This window comes from Telopea speciosissima, chromosome 9 (genome assembly GCF_018873765.1).
Source record: "Telopea speciosissima isolate NSW1024214 ecotype Mountain lineage chromosome 9, Tspe_v1, whole genome shotgun sequence".
Taxonomy (NCBI): domain Eukaryota; kingdom Viridiplantae; phylum Streptophyta; class Magnoliopsida; order Proteales; family Proteaceae; genus Telopea; species Telopea speciosissima.
Window position 1 is genome coordinate 19,821,050 of NC_057924.1, and position 14,472 is coordinate 19,835,521.

A 14,472-nucleotide genomic window follows, 5' to 3' on the forward strand; every position below is an offset into this window, starting at 1 on the left:
AGCAAGGGTTTGTGGAAGGTTTGGGGGTTTTTTTTATGGCCGATGGTAGGATGTTCACGGGTGCTTGCTTTGTCTTCTCTGGCCTTTGGAAATCACAACGTTCTTCTCCGGCGTCTGCAAATCGCCACAACAGCAGCAGAGTGGAGGGTTGTTGAACGATGAAAGGGACGGCATCTTCCTTTACTATGGCCAAAGGGTAAAAAGGTCAATGCACTACCCTTAAAAGGTAGTTTGGGCATTTAGGATTTTTCTAACTTATGACGTCATCACTAAATGGTGATTGACTAACGGACAGGGGCTAGTTGTAAGAAATCTTAAAATGCAAGGGGGCTTCAGGTAATAGTTTTAAACTTTGAGGGTGTCAAGCAATCGGGCCATAGTACAGGGAATGTACTGTTTTCCTCAAAATTCCTTCCGGTCTGGAGACCGTTACAGACTGAGAAAAATAATAAAGATATTGTTGCAGACGAAGATGGGTTCTACCGGTGCCTTGGTAAACCAATGACTTTTCAAAAACAAATGCAAAGATTGCAATTCCAAGAACAAGAAAAGAAGTAATCAAATTAATTTTCTCTCCAGATACATCTTTGGCAAAATGAAGGGCTGCAGAGATCTTCAATTTGACTTGGAAGGATGCATCACTGCATCTGATAGTACTATTGGAGAGTAACCCCAACTGGTTCTTTTAAGGAAAAGAACAGAAAACCATTTACAATTACACTACTCCTAAAAAGAAAGATAAAAAGTAAAGACTTGTTGTGTTGATTTGTTGGATCCCTTCTTTGTTGTTGGGCTTCGTCTTTTATAAGTAGCCTAGTAGTTAGGGTGGTTCCTGTTAGCAACTGCTCCTATTCAAATTTGAAATTTGAATAATTTCCTGGGAACAGTTTGCAACCGTATTTGTTTAACTCAATTGTACAGCCCAATGATGACCGAAATAGGGGTGTAAACAATGCCCCTCACAATCCCATTGAACTAGCATGGTGATCCCGTTGAACGATGTCACCACGCTAGTTCAATGGGATTGTGTATATGCGAGCGTATTCGGTCAGGGAAGCCAAGGCCGTGCAATCGGCTTGGAATAGATGCAACTTGAAATTGAAAATCAGTCACTGCCAATCCATCATTCTTTGACCATTTTCGGTCATGACCATTTTTTGGCCATTTTTTATCATTGACCGTTTTCTAACTGTTTTGTCAGTCACTGACTGTTTTTGGTCATTGGCCGTTTTCCAATAACTAACTAACAAGTCAGCTTTGACTGAAATAGATTTCGGTCTATTTCTCTATTGACCGAAATAGATCGAAAATAAGGTACAAACAATGCCCCTCACAAACCTTTTGAACGAGATCAAAGGTCTAAAGTTCAACATGATTTGTGACACTTTAAGCCATACAAGAAAAGGCCAACCCTTTGCCCCTCACGATTCCTCTGAACGAGGTCACAAAAGTTCATTCGCCGCCGTTTATTGTACGCCTTGGCTCCCTTCCAAAGAAATCGGTCAATATTCTAATGATTGCTGGAACATGTGACCTTGACCAACAACCTCTGTTGCATGTTTACAACACCATGCAAAAATTCCTTCTCAATGCTTTTTGGCATGGCAAATTCAAAGCTAACAAGAAATCATGTCTTTTGATAAATGAAACCCGAAGGAGTCCCACATGCTTGTAGTTCTTGAGAATCTGGTAGTGAAGAATCGAGGAACTCATTCATCTCCGGTACAGAGACCTGTGGAAGCACATCGCTGCTCGCTAATCCCCTAGAAGAAAATGTGGTAGACGTGATTCCAAAACAAAAAACTGGATGGTCAAGTTTAAAGCCACCGTACGGTTTCAAAACCGTTGTGGTTTTTAATCATTTATCTCTTCCACGCCACATACCGACCCATTAATGCTTATGACATAAAAGAAAGTAGAGAAAATTACTTAGACATCCCCTAGACTATGACTATTTTGCTTACTATCATCAACGTTTCAAACAATTACTTGACACCACCTGAGACTTGACGGTGTTAATTAATTTGCTGTTAGTATTTAAATGGAAATATCCATTTTACCCTTATGAGTTATTTAACTTAAATTTATGAAATTAAATGACCAATTTACCCTCCTTTTTTAACTATCATATCTCTTTGTCCATATGACCTTGATCACAATAGAAACCCTAATATTGTAAATTGATTATACTTACACAGATATGAGCAAAAGAACCCTCATTAGAAGGAGAAGAAACAAGGCATGAAGAAGAGACTAAAGGGCAAAACAAAACCCTATAATTAGAACCAATAGGGCAGCTGAAAGTAGATGTTTGATCATCATAAGCAAAACTATAAGCATCTGGGCACTTAGTCTTGAAGAAATTGGATAGGTATGTACCTGTGCAATTGCCATTACAATAGTAAAGATCAGTCTTGAACACTGTGCAAGGGTGATTACAACCTCCTGGGGTCTGCAACTCTACTGGATACTCACCTATAATGTCGGCAGTGCAATTGACTTCACAGCAGTTGCCGTTTTTTGGGATAATCTCCATTGGGATGTTAAATCTAAGAACAAGAGAAATGTCGTAGAAATCCAAGTTATATTGATTTAATCCGAATTCAGCAATGGTGACAGGGGAGACACCGTAGTCTATGCACTCTAACTTGTTATTACAGTCGCCGGTCTCGCAACTTCCATTGCCGGATGCATCAAAGGAGCAATTGGTTCGGCCCCAGATCCAACCAGTATTACTTGTCCCATTGGCAGCCATGTTGCAATTGATGACCCAGGTTTCATCTGGTTTGAATTGCTTTCCCCACCTGGAATAGCAGCAGCCCAAACTGTATGGGAACATTGGTTTGTAATCTCAACTTTTTACCTCTGAGAGGAACAGGCAGCGGGATCTCAAATTAAAATTTTTTTTTTTTGTACTTGAATTGGCCATGAAAGAGATTTATTAGGGTTTAAATCTGAAATCGTTTAAGGGTTTTGGGTTATTTTGATTTGAAATTTGGTAAAGAAAGATTAGGGTTTGAATAAATTTTTTTTGATGAAATAAAAAAAGTGCATTAAAACATAACCGAAAGATTACAATAGCTATCATCAGATAAAAGTAGTAATATCCTAGCATGGTTTGCCAGGTTGTGTGCTGGCTGTATCAAAGTTCTAGATTGCTTAATAATATTTACAGACTCAAAAGATTCCAACATAGTACTAATGTCTAACAAAATATGATATAGTTCCCACGGCCAAGGATGGATTTCCTGACTTGTGATCCAATTCTTCATATCCTCACAGTCTGTCCAGATATTTAGCTTCATGTAGCCCAGTGAAAATGGCTTTTGGACTCCCTCTTTGAGTCCCCGGAGCTCGGTTTCCTGTGGTGATCCTGCAGTACCATAATTCATAAATGAAACATATAGTTCATGGTTGTAAAAAATAGCCAAACCCCAACCTCCGGCTTTTGTAGTATGGTTGTAACTTCCATCTCAAATCAGGAGAATGGTGTCTGTTGGGTTGCTGTGTAGGAAGAAGTCAAGTGGAAGTGGAACTTGGTTAGGTGGAAGAATTTGGTCCTGACTGTCCTGGGCCGTGTAAGTTGAGCCCTCCAAAGTACTAAGTAAATGAATTTCTGAGACCTATTTCATGATAATGTTGATGAGAGAAGTTGGATTGGATTTGTGATGTTCGAAGAGGACTCGGTTCCTATTTTGCCATAGAAAATACAAAGTGATACTTGAAATACATAGAACTCGATCGCCATCACTCTTTGTTATAGCTGGACTCCCAATTAGATTCGAAAGGGCTTCTTTAACCGAATTGTCTTGGAGGATCTCAGTTCGAATGCCCAGTGGTCCTGCAAACCAAATTCTTTTTGTAATAGCGCAAGAGAAAAAGATATACCATGGAGATTCATTTGCTTCATTACAAATGGGGCAGGAAAAGGAATGAAGTTTCAAACAGTGAAATTGGGTTGAATATGAAATTGGGTTGTAGGAAGGAGGAAGAAGGTAAAAAGGTCACTTCACTATCTTTTAAGGGTTGTTTAGGCATTACAAAAAACTTAACCGATGATGTCATCACTAAACTAAAGGACAGGATCTACTTGAAAGAAATGGTAAACTATAGGGGATGGTGTTCAAGTAATTGTTTAAAAAATTGGGGAGAATAAATAATTAGGCCATACTCTAGGGGGTGTCCAAGTAATTTTCTCAAGAAAATAATCTTTAAGACCACCACACGGTTGGCTTCAAATTTATCACAACCGCAGTGGTTTATCATTATCTCTGACGCACACATGTCACAACCATTTAAATGTAAATCACCAAAAGATGGGAATCAATGAGGGAATATTCCCTTATCTTCAACCTCTCAACGTATTTGCAAAAAATGGAAACGGCTTTTATAGATGGAGCCCATCAAGAATCCCTGCCTATCACAAGTGCCACTCTTTCCATTAGTCTATGACCTACTTTCCTTGTCGCCACGTGTTTCCTTTTGATTCCCTATTGAAGCATCCTACTAAGAGCATGTTTCCCTTATCTACGCCATCTATGGATCTGGTGGGTCCCAGCCAACCTTTTGTTTTGTTGTTATTGTTTTTCAAGCTCCATTGAGACCGACGCCACTATAGTCTAACCCAAAGGTCTTTAGAGTTATTTAGGCACGAGGGAACCCTAGATTCCCTGGTTGAAAGTCAGATAAGGCGACTCTAGTCTTGTTTGAGCTCGCGTCAAAGGTTTTGACACGCCCGCTCCTACACTATTTTGTGAGGGTGTCAGAAAAAACACCAACAATATGTTATGGTTTTTTGTTTTTTTGGTTGATGCAAAGAGGTTAAAGGGGGAATGTAGATGTTATCTGACTGACTTCCGCTTTTTCTTTGAAGAAGAATAAGAATAGAAAAACACAATAGCTTGAACGAAAAAGGAAATAGAAAATAATTGAGAAGAAGAGAAGGGAGAGAGAGTGAAGTAGACACTAGACTTGAAAACACATGAAACTCAGTCCCGTCTATGTAATAGATGAGCTGATTCACAAGCCAATGCAATTTAATAGGAATTAAATTGGCACATCATCATTCCACACGACACATTGGGGATGGGTCACAGTATCCCCCACAATGTTAATTATAAAACAAGCTTGAAGACATAACCCCCTCCCCTTTCTATCAAGAAATTGGTCTGAACCAAATGGGCGGAGACAGAGAACCCCCCAAATCATTTGAAGAAAGAGGTTCAAAGCTGTAATCTTCTAAGTGAAACAAACTAGCTACTCTTTGACATACTTTAGGTCCATGAAAGCCAAAATTTTCATGATCCGTGAAGTATATGCAGTTTCTTCTAAATCCAGGGTAGTCACGCGCCGAGACAGACAAGGAAGTACTTGTGCCAATAAATAGCATTTGATCACCCAAATCCTCCACCTTAATCCATCTTCGACCCTTTAAATCTGACTTGAATATCTTGAACGTAAGACTTCTGTACTAATATCGTAGATCATCATTACGTAGAAAACATTTTATAACCATCAACAACTCTCCAAGACATTCCACCAAATAAAGTGACATTGGCAGGTTAGTGTGAGGGTTGAGATCCTTTTGTGCTTCTAATTTTTGGATAAGGACCACCCAACTCCACAAGTTTAAGATCACATTGTTCAGTAATGGCATACAATTTTCCATCACAGAAAATAATGTCTGTAAAATATATTCCCAAAGCGGTCCATGCTTCATCCTCTGGTTTCAGGCAATTCTAACCTCAAAACTTTGCCATGGGAGAGTCTGAAAAACCTGGTACGATGATCCTCGGAAGAAGAAAACATCAACCATGGGAGTTGAGCTCGCAGGTACAATGGCCGTATTTTCTTGGCAGCAATGGCTATTGATTGCCAGGACTTGCAGACTGCACTAAAGCAATGTAAGTCTACCACATCTAACTTGCTTGCAATCAACACCTTGATATCGTCTGGAAGTGCAACCATGATATTCTTGATACCATGCCAATTAATGGTAGTTGTTGAGCAGGTAATATTGCAATCATCGGAAAGGGGAGCCATGCTAAAAGAAAACCCTAATTCCGCTAGCTATACACATAAGCTTTTCGTTCCTTTCTCAACCACCAGTAGGATTTATAATTGAGATAGCAGGATTCCCAGTTATAATCTGATTCTGATTTTTTCCTTTCGAAAGAAAACCCTAATTCCACTAGCTACACACGCCTCACGTCTTTCCCTCATGTGAGTCGCGAATCCTAAAATCCTAATTGTATTTGAACGTACACTTGTTCATACGACAAGAGATGAGTCCAAATTCGGTTTAGATATAAGAAAGCTATTATTAGTGTTATGTCTTATCTGGATTGATGTTTGGAAGGCAATATTCTAGGGGAGTCGAATACAAAACATGGTTTTTGGATTGGTCGGATCCGCTTGCTTATTCGTATTGGTATCGGCAAGGGCTAATACTGATTTCTAGTCGATCCCATATTGATGGATTGATTGTTTGATACATACCAAGGGTAAAATGGTAAAAAAATGATTTTTAAATAAAGCTAGAGGCAAATCCATTTAATAGGAGCCGATCTGAATTGGTATTGAATCAGTATCCAATACCAATTACTCCTATTGTTTGAAACAATAACTAAACATCCCCTGTAGTTTCACCATTTACATATAACCCCCTGATGGTTCACGGTGTTAGTGAGTTGTTAGTTTTGAAAGTATAAAAAGATAGATTTACCCTTTTCTTCATCCCAATCCATCGCCCCACCCCAACCCCTGTACTTCATCGGTGGGGATTGCGTTGCAGGTCGCGCTGACTAGGGTTGCAATCAATTGGATGGACAAGCATATCGAGATGTCGTTCTGCAACTACCAAGGGTTCAAGGTGCTGGCCAAGAATTATCTGGACCTGGATTCTCACCCTCCCGATAAGAAAGAGGGAGCCGGAGAACAGGTTCAACTCCAATTGATAGAGAAGTATTTCAAATGAAGTCTTTGCACTCAAAAATCTCTTAGAAACAATCAATAATGGGCCAGCTGATCAGGGAAAAAAACGATAAAAATTACCTATAACTGAACTGGGGATAAGTTAAGTAGGGTTTCAGTTGAAGGTCAATAACTCCCAGTAGAGTGGAAATCCGGGAATGAAATTCCAGGTCTTGAATCACCCAAAGGTGTATGCCCTATGCTCCAAGTTTGAGCAAGAACAGAAAAGGATTGTTACAATTGTATTCAAATCTAGTTGGTTGCACGTACCGCACAAAACAGAATATCCATAGTAACAAACAAGGAGAATAGGAAGAATACTGGAGGGCAATAAAGAGAAATTAAGAATAATGGAAGAGAAGATTAACCTGGAAGGAGGAAATCCAGAAAAAGAGTGAAAGCTCGGATGGTTTCAGGGTTGGGCTCTAGGAGCCTCACATAGGGGATCTTGAGTGATCGGAGGACTGAGGCGAAATGTTCTGGATGGGGAAGATGTGCTGCTGTATTAGTCGATATGGTGACTCCAACTACTGGACGTGAAGATGCGCTGGAGATGGGGAGATGGAAGTGTGAGGAAGAAGAAGAATAAGCATGGAGGTTCTCAGAGAGAGACATTTGGGTGCTTTCTTCTCAGATCACTGGAGATGATTTATTTCTTGCAGATTCCCAGAGAAGAAAGGGATTGGTGGACGAAGATGACTAAGGGTATGTCAAAAATTGAAGGGTAATATGGTCATTTTTAAATGCTAAACTACACCTAACAGTTTAAACTTAATAGAACGGACTTATTTGAAAGCTTCACAATTATCCAGGGGAGGTGCATGTAAATGTTGAAAATACGGGTGGTGTTCTGTTATTATTTCAAACACTAGGGGGTGCATGTAATTTGCCCTTTAAAGTAATATAAATTTGACAAGAGTTTCTGATTTTAGACTCATTTGTCTTTGTAATGTCTCATATAAAATTTTGGCTGGTTTTACTATACCTAACCACCTTATAGGACACTTATCCTCCTTTATTTCGCCGTTTTAGAGTGCATTCATCTCTGGACGTCAAATTTCTGATAACATCATTATCGCCCACGAGATATATCATTATCTCAATCATAAGAAAGGGAAAGTGATACGATTGGAAGAACTCACCCTCATAAACCGGTCTACAAGGGGAGGGAACCCAATATTATATATGCCCACATCCAATCCCTTATGGGATCGATGTGGGACTATTGTACATAACATTATCCCACCCTTTAACGGCCGACGTCCTCGTCGTCCCTCTCTAGATTAGGTAGCCCTTTCTAGGCGGCTCCACCCTACTCCAGGACCCTTTCCCGACAGCAGGTAGCCCTTTTCTAGTGGCTCGCACTCTAGCACTAGGTCGCCCCTCCCAAGTAGCCAACCACAAAGGACGGGTCAATGAAAACACCAATTGATACGATTGAAATAACTCACCCTCATAAACCGGTCTACAAGGGGAGGGAAACCAATATTATATATGCCCACATTCAATCCCTTATGTGATCGATGTGGGACTATTGTACATAACAGAAAGGAGGATTTGTGGCCATTAAACTTGATATGACCAAAGCCTATGATAGGCTTAAATGGGGGGGGGGGGGGCTTATTAGTGTTGTCTTTAATTTCATTGGCTTTGGCAACAGGTGTTGTGATCTCATTTTGAATCTTCTATCTTCCCCTTCATTTTCCATCAAAATGGACGAAAGCCCTTTTGATTGTTCTAAGGCTTCAAGGGGCATTTGACAGAGATGTCCTCTAAGCCCCTATCTTTTAATTTCGGCCATGGAAGTCCTCTCCCATTTACTCTCGGCCTACAGAGATCTTGGGCTTTTCCATGGCATCAAGGTGGCTCGGTCAATCCCAGAGATTTCTCATTTGTTGTTTGTAGATGATACCTTTATTTTCTACAGAGCCTCAATGGATGACATCCTAACAATTAAAGCAGTGCTTGAGCTTTTCTCGGATCTCTCAGGGTTGGAAATAAATCTTAGTAAGAGTGTTTTCCACTTTAGTGAGAATGTTTCTGTTTCTGACCAGAGGAACATATGCTCTTTAATTGGTATTAATGAGGCAAAGAATTCTATATACTTTGGCACAAATCTTGTTCATTCTTGGTCAAAATATAAAGATTTGTGTCCAATGATCAAAAGAATGAAGAACAACTTGTCTTCCTGGAAAGCCAACTATCTTTCCTATTATGGAAGGAAAGTGCTTATACAATCAATTTTGGCATTCATTCCGTCCTATTTGATGTCCTGTTTCCTTTTTTCACTCAAAATTTTAAGAGTATTGACTTGGTGTGCCTCAATTTTTGGAATGGTAACACAGGTTCTAGCAAGAAAGCATGTTTAGTGGCATGGGATAAAATTTGTTCCCCCATTAGTCATGGAGGTCTGGGTATCAAAAAGGCTGAAATCCACGACAAGGCGTTAATTCTTAAACTTGGGTGGAGGCCTATTTCAAACAATAATGATCTTTGGGTTGAAGTCTTGAAAGCTAAGCATTTCTATAACTCGTCTATTTTTTATCCAATGATTATGGTTAAGAGGGGATCTTGGCCTTGGAACAACATATATAGCACATGTCCTACCTACTCTGAAGACCTTGGTACATCGACATACCGGTAATGGAAGGACCTCCTTTTTCTGGACAAATCCTTGGATTTCTTCCTTTCCAGGAATTAATATCTCTTCTATCTTTCTTGACTCCTTTAACTGTAAGGACCTTGTTTGTAATTATATGACTGCTCTATAATAGGCTGCCTTTTGCTTGTGCTTATGTAACTATTAATGTTAATGTTTCTAGTGATGAGGGAAATTTTCTACCAAATTAGCTGCTAAATTTTTGTCTTCGTCTAAAAGACATCCCACAAATTCTCAGTACTCAATCTGGTGGTGTTTTGTTACCAAAAAAATAATAATAATAAAAATTGGTGGTGTTTCTTTTGGAAACTTCCTTTGCATCCAAAATTTAAGTTATTTTTTTTAGCGTGTCTTACATGCAGGAATTCCAGTTAAAGCTAATCTATCAAAACTGGAATCAGATTGACCCCAATTGTGTTTTTTGGTGGATCTTGTATTGAATCCATCTGGCATCATTTCTTATCGTGTGACTAGATTAAGCACATATGGGCTGTAGGTCCTCTGGGACTGAGACGGAATACCTCTCCCAACCTTCTGTGGAACATGTTTGCAACTCTTTTTTTCTCTAGTAATAGTTTGGATAAACCACTTCTTAAGTGGTTTTCTTCTATTTTTATTATAAGTTGTTACTTCATTTGATACAACCAGAACAAGATAAGTCATGGGGTTGTTAAACCCGACCCTACTTGCATCCTCAAAAATATTTCTTGATGGCTAGGTGATTTTAATATCCTCCCCATCCCCTATTATTCCCAATGATATATCTATTCAGGTTAATCTTGATATTTCTATCTCCGATGTGCTCAAGTCATTACCTAAGTTACATTATCCTATCTTGATATGCAGGATCTTCTAACTTGGTCCTAGACAAAGTGGGGTGGACTTCCAGCATTCTGTTACAAGAACTTATTGTTTTGGTTGCTGCAGGTTTTTTGGACATAGGTCATTTTTTGGAGCCAATGATTATAAATTTGTCGAAGGGTCTTGACCATGTTGTGAAACTTTTTTTTTTATCCCGAATATTCTCTTGGACCTGGGCTGGCCCCTAGCCTTTTATTAATAAACAAATTAATCAAGAAAACATATTACAAGGGAGGACATACCCGCCTTACCCCAACCCGAGATGATTATCTCTCAACCACACACTCGCACAGCTGAGACCTCACTCCCATACAAAACCCAAATAAACAAATAACGTTTTCTCAAAACTGGAATACCAACAACATCCTCATGCAATATCCGCCTAAGCCTCGGAGGGAGCTCAGAATCAAAAGAGAAGAAAGTGTCATTTGCCAAATCGCATGCCAAATTTTCCAGCTAATCTACTGCCCTGTTACCTTCTCTACAGATGAAAGAGATCATTGGGCGGAGCGAGTCAATCAAAACCTGAATTTCATGGAACCAGTACCAACCTTTCCAAAGATTGCATCTTTTCGAGGAAGAACAACGCACAACCATGGTAGAGTCTAAGTTCACATGAAAATCTGAAAACCCCATCTCAATGCAAATTTGGAGACCATCCCTCAATGCTCTAATTTCTGCAATGGAATTGGTACAATCCCTATAAAAGTTAGCAAAAGCAGACAAAAAGCGACCATCATAACCTCTAAGAATGCCCCCTCCACCTCCAGGCCCAAGGTTCCCCCTGCTTGCACCATCCACATTGAGCTTGACAGCATTGAAGGGGGGACACCAGTACACAAGAATAGGTATTTTGTGGATAACAACCATGTTGTGAAACTAAATATGAAGATTAGGGAGATTTGGTGCTTGAATGAAGGGATGCTTGATCTTCTACCTATCCCAAAAATCCCCTATCTTTGGCATTTGGTTCCACAGCTTTTGAAGATTATAGATACTATCATAGGAATTCCTCTATCATATTATCAAGACTCTAACTTGTTGACTCTCACTAACATTTGATTCATTTTTCCTTAACAAATAGGCAACAATTTGTATTAAATGGAGACAATGTATATAGTGCTCTTTCTTAATACATTTGTTTATTATCAAAAAAATATATATAAATTCGATATTTGACAATTTGTCTCTTTAAGATATAATGGTGTTCTCTAACAACCATTTTGTTCTCTCTTTTTTTTTTTTCTTCTACCAATTACAATCCTAAAACACAATGAAGTTAAAAATGAATGAATGGACAACTAATATTGAAGGTCATATAAATACAAATGTCTAAATGCCCATCTTTCATTGAGCATCTCCTCTCTCTCTCTCTCTCTCTCTCTCTCTCTCTCTCTCTCTTATATATACTAGTAAACTCGCACGTGCAAATGCATGTGTGGGCAAGAATGTGCGTGTGTGTAAGAGAGAGAGAGAGAGAGAGAGAGATGTAGCCTTAACAAAAATACCATGATATGAGTAAGCTTTATGTACAGAATTTTTTGAGGCGCTCTTGTACAAGGATACTTTCCAATTATTTCTTTGAAAAAATGAAACATTGAAATACCACCAGAGAAAAAGAAAAGGGTGGGGGTGGGTTGGAGAAACTAAAATATATTGTTTATCATTAATGGACAAATAAATGTGAAATCTAGAAACATGATATCCACTTGAAAGCAAAGTAAGGCAATAACAGATGGATTGATGATTTTTTATTATTTTCAAGTTTGTGGGAATATTTGTTGGACTAAGAGTTATATGATCAAGTTCTCCATTAAAGATGAATATCATCTTTGCTTCAGCAGGTGCTGTTAATAATTCAAAACCCAAGAAATTTACTATGAAATTGCAAATAATCATAAACTAATTTTCCATCTTTTGTATTCTCAAGGAAAAATAGATAGGAGACTATAGTTCGAAGTCTCAAGAATAATCTTAAAGAAACTATAAAAATATGAATCACATATTGTATAAATTCAAAGAACCCCTGACTAGATTTTATCATTTTATATATATTGGGTAAATTACATGGAGACCTCCTGCATTTAGGCCTAAAGAGGAAAAGTCACCCAAAAACTTTCAAAATTTCAACTTTCCCCCTGAAGTGTAATATCGTTAACTTAAAATTTGAAATGTCCATTTTAACCCCCATTACTTATATACATAAAAGCCATTCAAATTGTGTTCTAACCTATCTAAACTCTTGGAGACCTACAACTCAAAGGGAGGCGACCATAGAAGACTTGAGAACTCAGGCGACCTGTACGCTACCACCGACGACTTGCAAACTCCCTCCTCCCCCACCTGCGACCTAAAACCAGGAACAGTAAGTGAACCTCACTTCTCTTTCACTCCATTGGGAGACTACGAGACCTATGATCGATCGATAGAACCCATATCGCTGCTTCTTAGGAGGAGGAGGAGGCTGGAGGGAGTTGGTAAGCTCTTTGTACAGAGGGTTGTGTATGTAATAGGTTGTCTCATGGTCATGACTACAGAGAAAAAGGCCATTGGAAGAACAGATATAGTCGTGCCCACTGGGAATTAGTTAAGATGATTCCAAATTGATGATGATATCTTCAACGTCTTCTTCTTCTTCTTCTTCTTTTTTCTCATCTCAAATTTGTCAAATACGAGGACATCTCAAGTTTCTCATCTCAAATTTGTGAACAGGAGGGCAACTCAAAGTTTCACACCAAGAGGCTGCTATTGCATCTTCTTCTTCTTCTTCTGTTACGGAAAGAAGGGTCAAAGATAAGGTGGTGCCACCTCTTTGATACACATTTGGATGTGAAGACTGATTTGAGTGGCAAGTGAATTAGAATCTCAATAAGAATGTCATCATTGCATGCAACACAAATCTGCCCCTTCATCTTCTTTGCTAGTGCTAGGCATGATTAATTGTTGCTGATCAGAATATTGCATGTGATGTTGTTCATAACACCGACAGATTCCAATTCAAACACGACCTAACTAGCTACCTCAGGATTAGGAAATGGTGGAACCTAATTAAGAGTGAGAGAGATGAAGTGAGGGAATGAAGATAGAGATAGTATCGCGATGAAGCCAATACTACAAATGCTGAGTCGGGAGCGAGGGAGAGAGAGAGAGATTTGGTACCTATTCAAATTCCTAGAACTGAGAATTTGTGATGTAGATGAGAGGATTAGGGACAGATAGAAGGGGGAAAACATACCTTCTCAATGCGCACGTCTTAGGGATGCTTCAGCGATGAACCTTGGTTGGAGATCGAAGCTTTATGGCTGGATTGCAGGTGTTGCGTCAAAAAACCTCTGGTGGGTCCTTCAAGAGTGGGACATGCACATGGTAGTAAATAAACAAAGGAAATGAATGTTGATGGGGTGTCGGCGAGGGACTCTCCGATGCATAAGTTAGGTCTCTTTTACACACACATGAAACAATAAGGGTTTCAAGAGTCCGATCCCCCTACATGGGGTGTTACCTTCCCTTTTATAGGGTTATCGTGTTGATATAGAGGTCTTCACGTGACCAATGATGGAGCTCTCCTCAAGGGAGGAATTGGAGTATTTCTCTATCTTAGATACCTATCGTAGGTCTAGAGAGTCCTATGTGGAGAATGCTTTATTGGGGAATGCCTCCTACATGCGTAAGGGCTCCTTTCAGTGTGTCACATTCCAACCCCCCTAGGGTTTTGGTATGACTAGGATGATTCCCAACATCCCAAACCACCACCAAGATCTCGATGCAGTGGCCTGAATCACAATCAACTAAAATATAACTCAAATGTATATCAGAGTGTGGAAGAAAACACATTTACAGTATAAACAAATGTAAAATCGAGAGTGCAAAAGGGTTTATCAACGATAAAAAGGGTTCAAAAGTATAAGTTATAGATAATATTGTACCTTACATTTTAGTCCAATAGATTAACTAAAAACTAAAAGCAATAGTAATATTCA

The 14,472-nt window shown here is 39.1% G+C and overlaps 1 pseudogene; it reads right to left on the bottom strand.

Annotated features, from left to right (window-relative positions):
- Window positions 1–2,167: 2,167 nt before the first annotated feature.
- Window positions 2,168–11,362, bottom strand: LOC122638727 (annotated as a pseudogene).
- Between the last annotated feature and the right edge of the window lie 3,110 nt (window positions 11,363–14,472).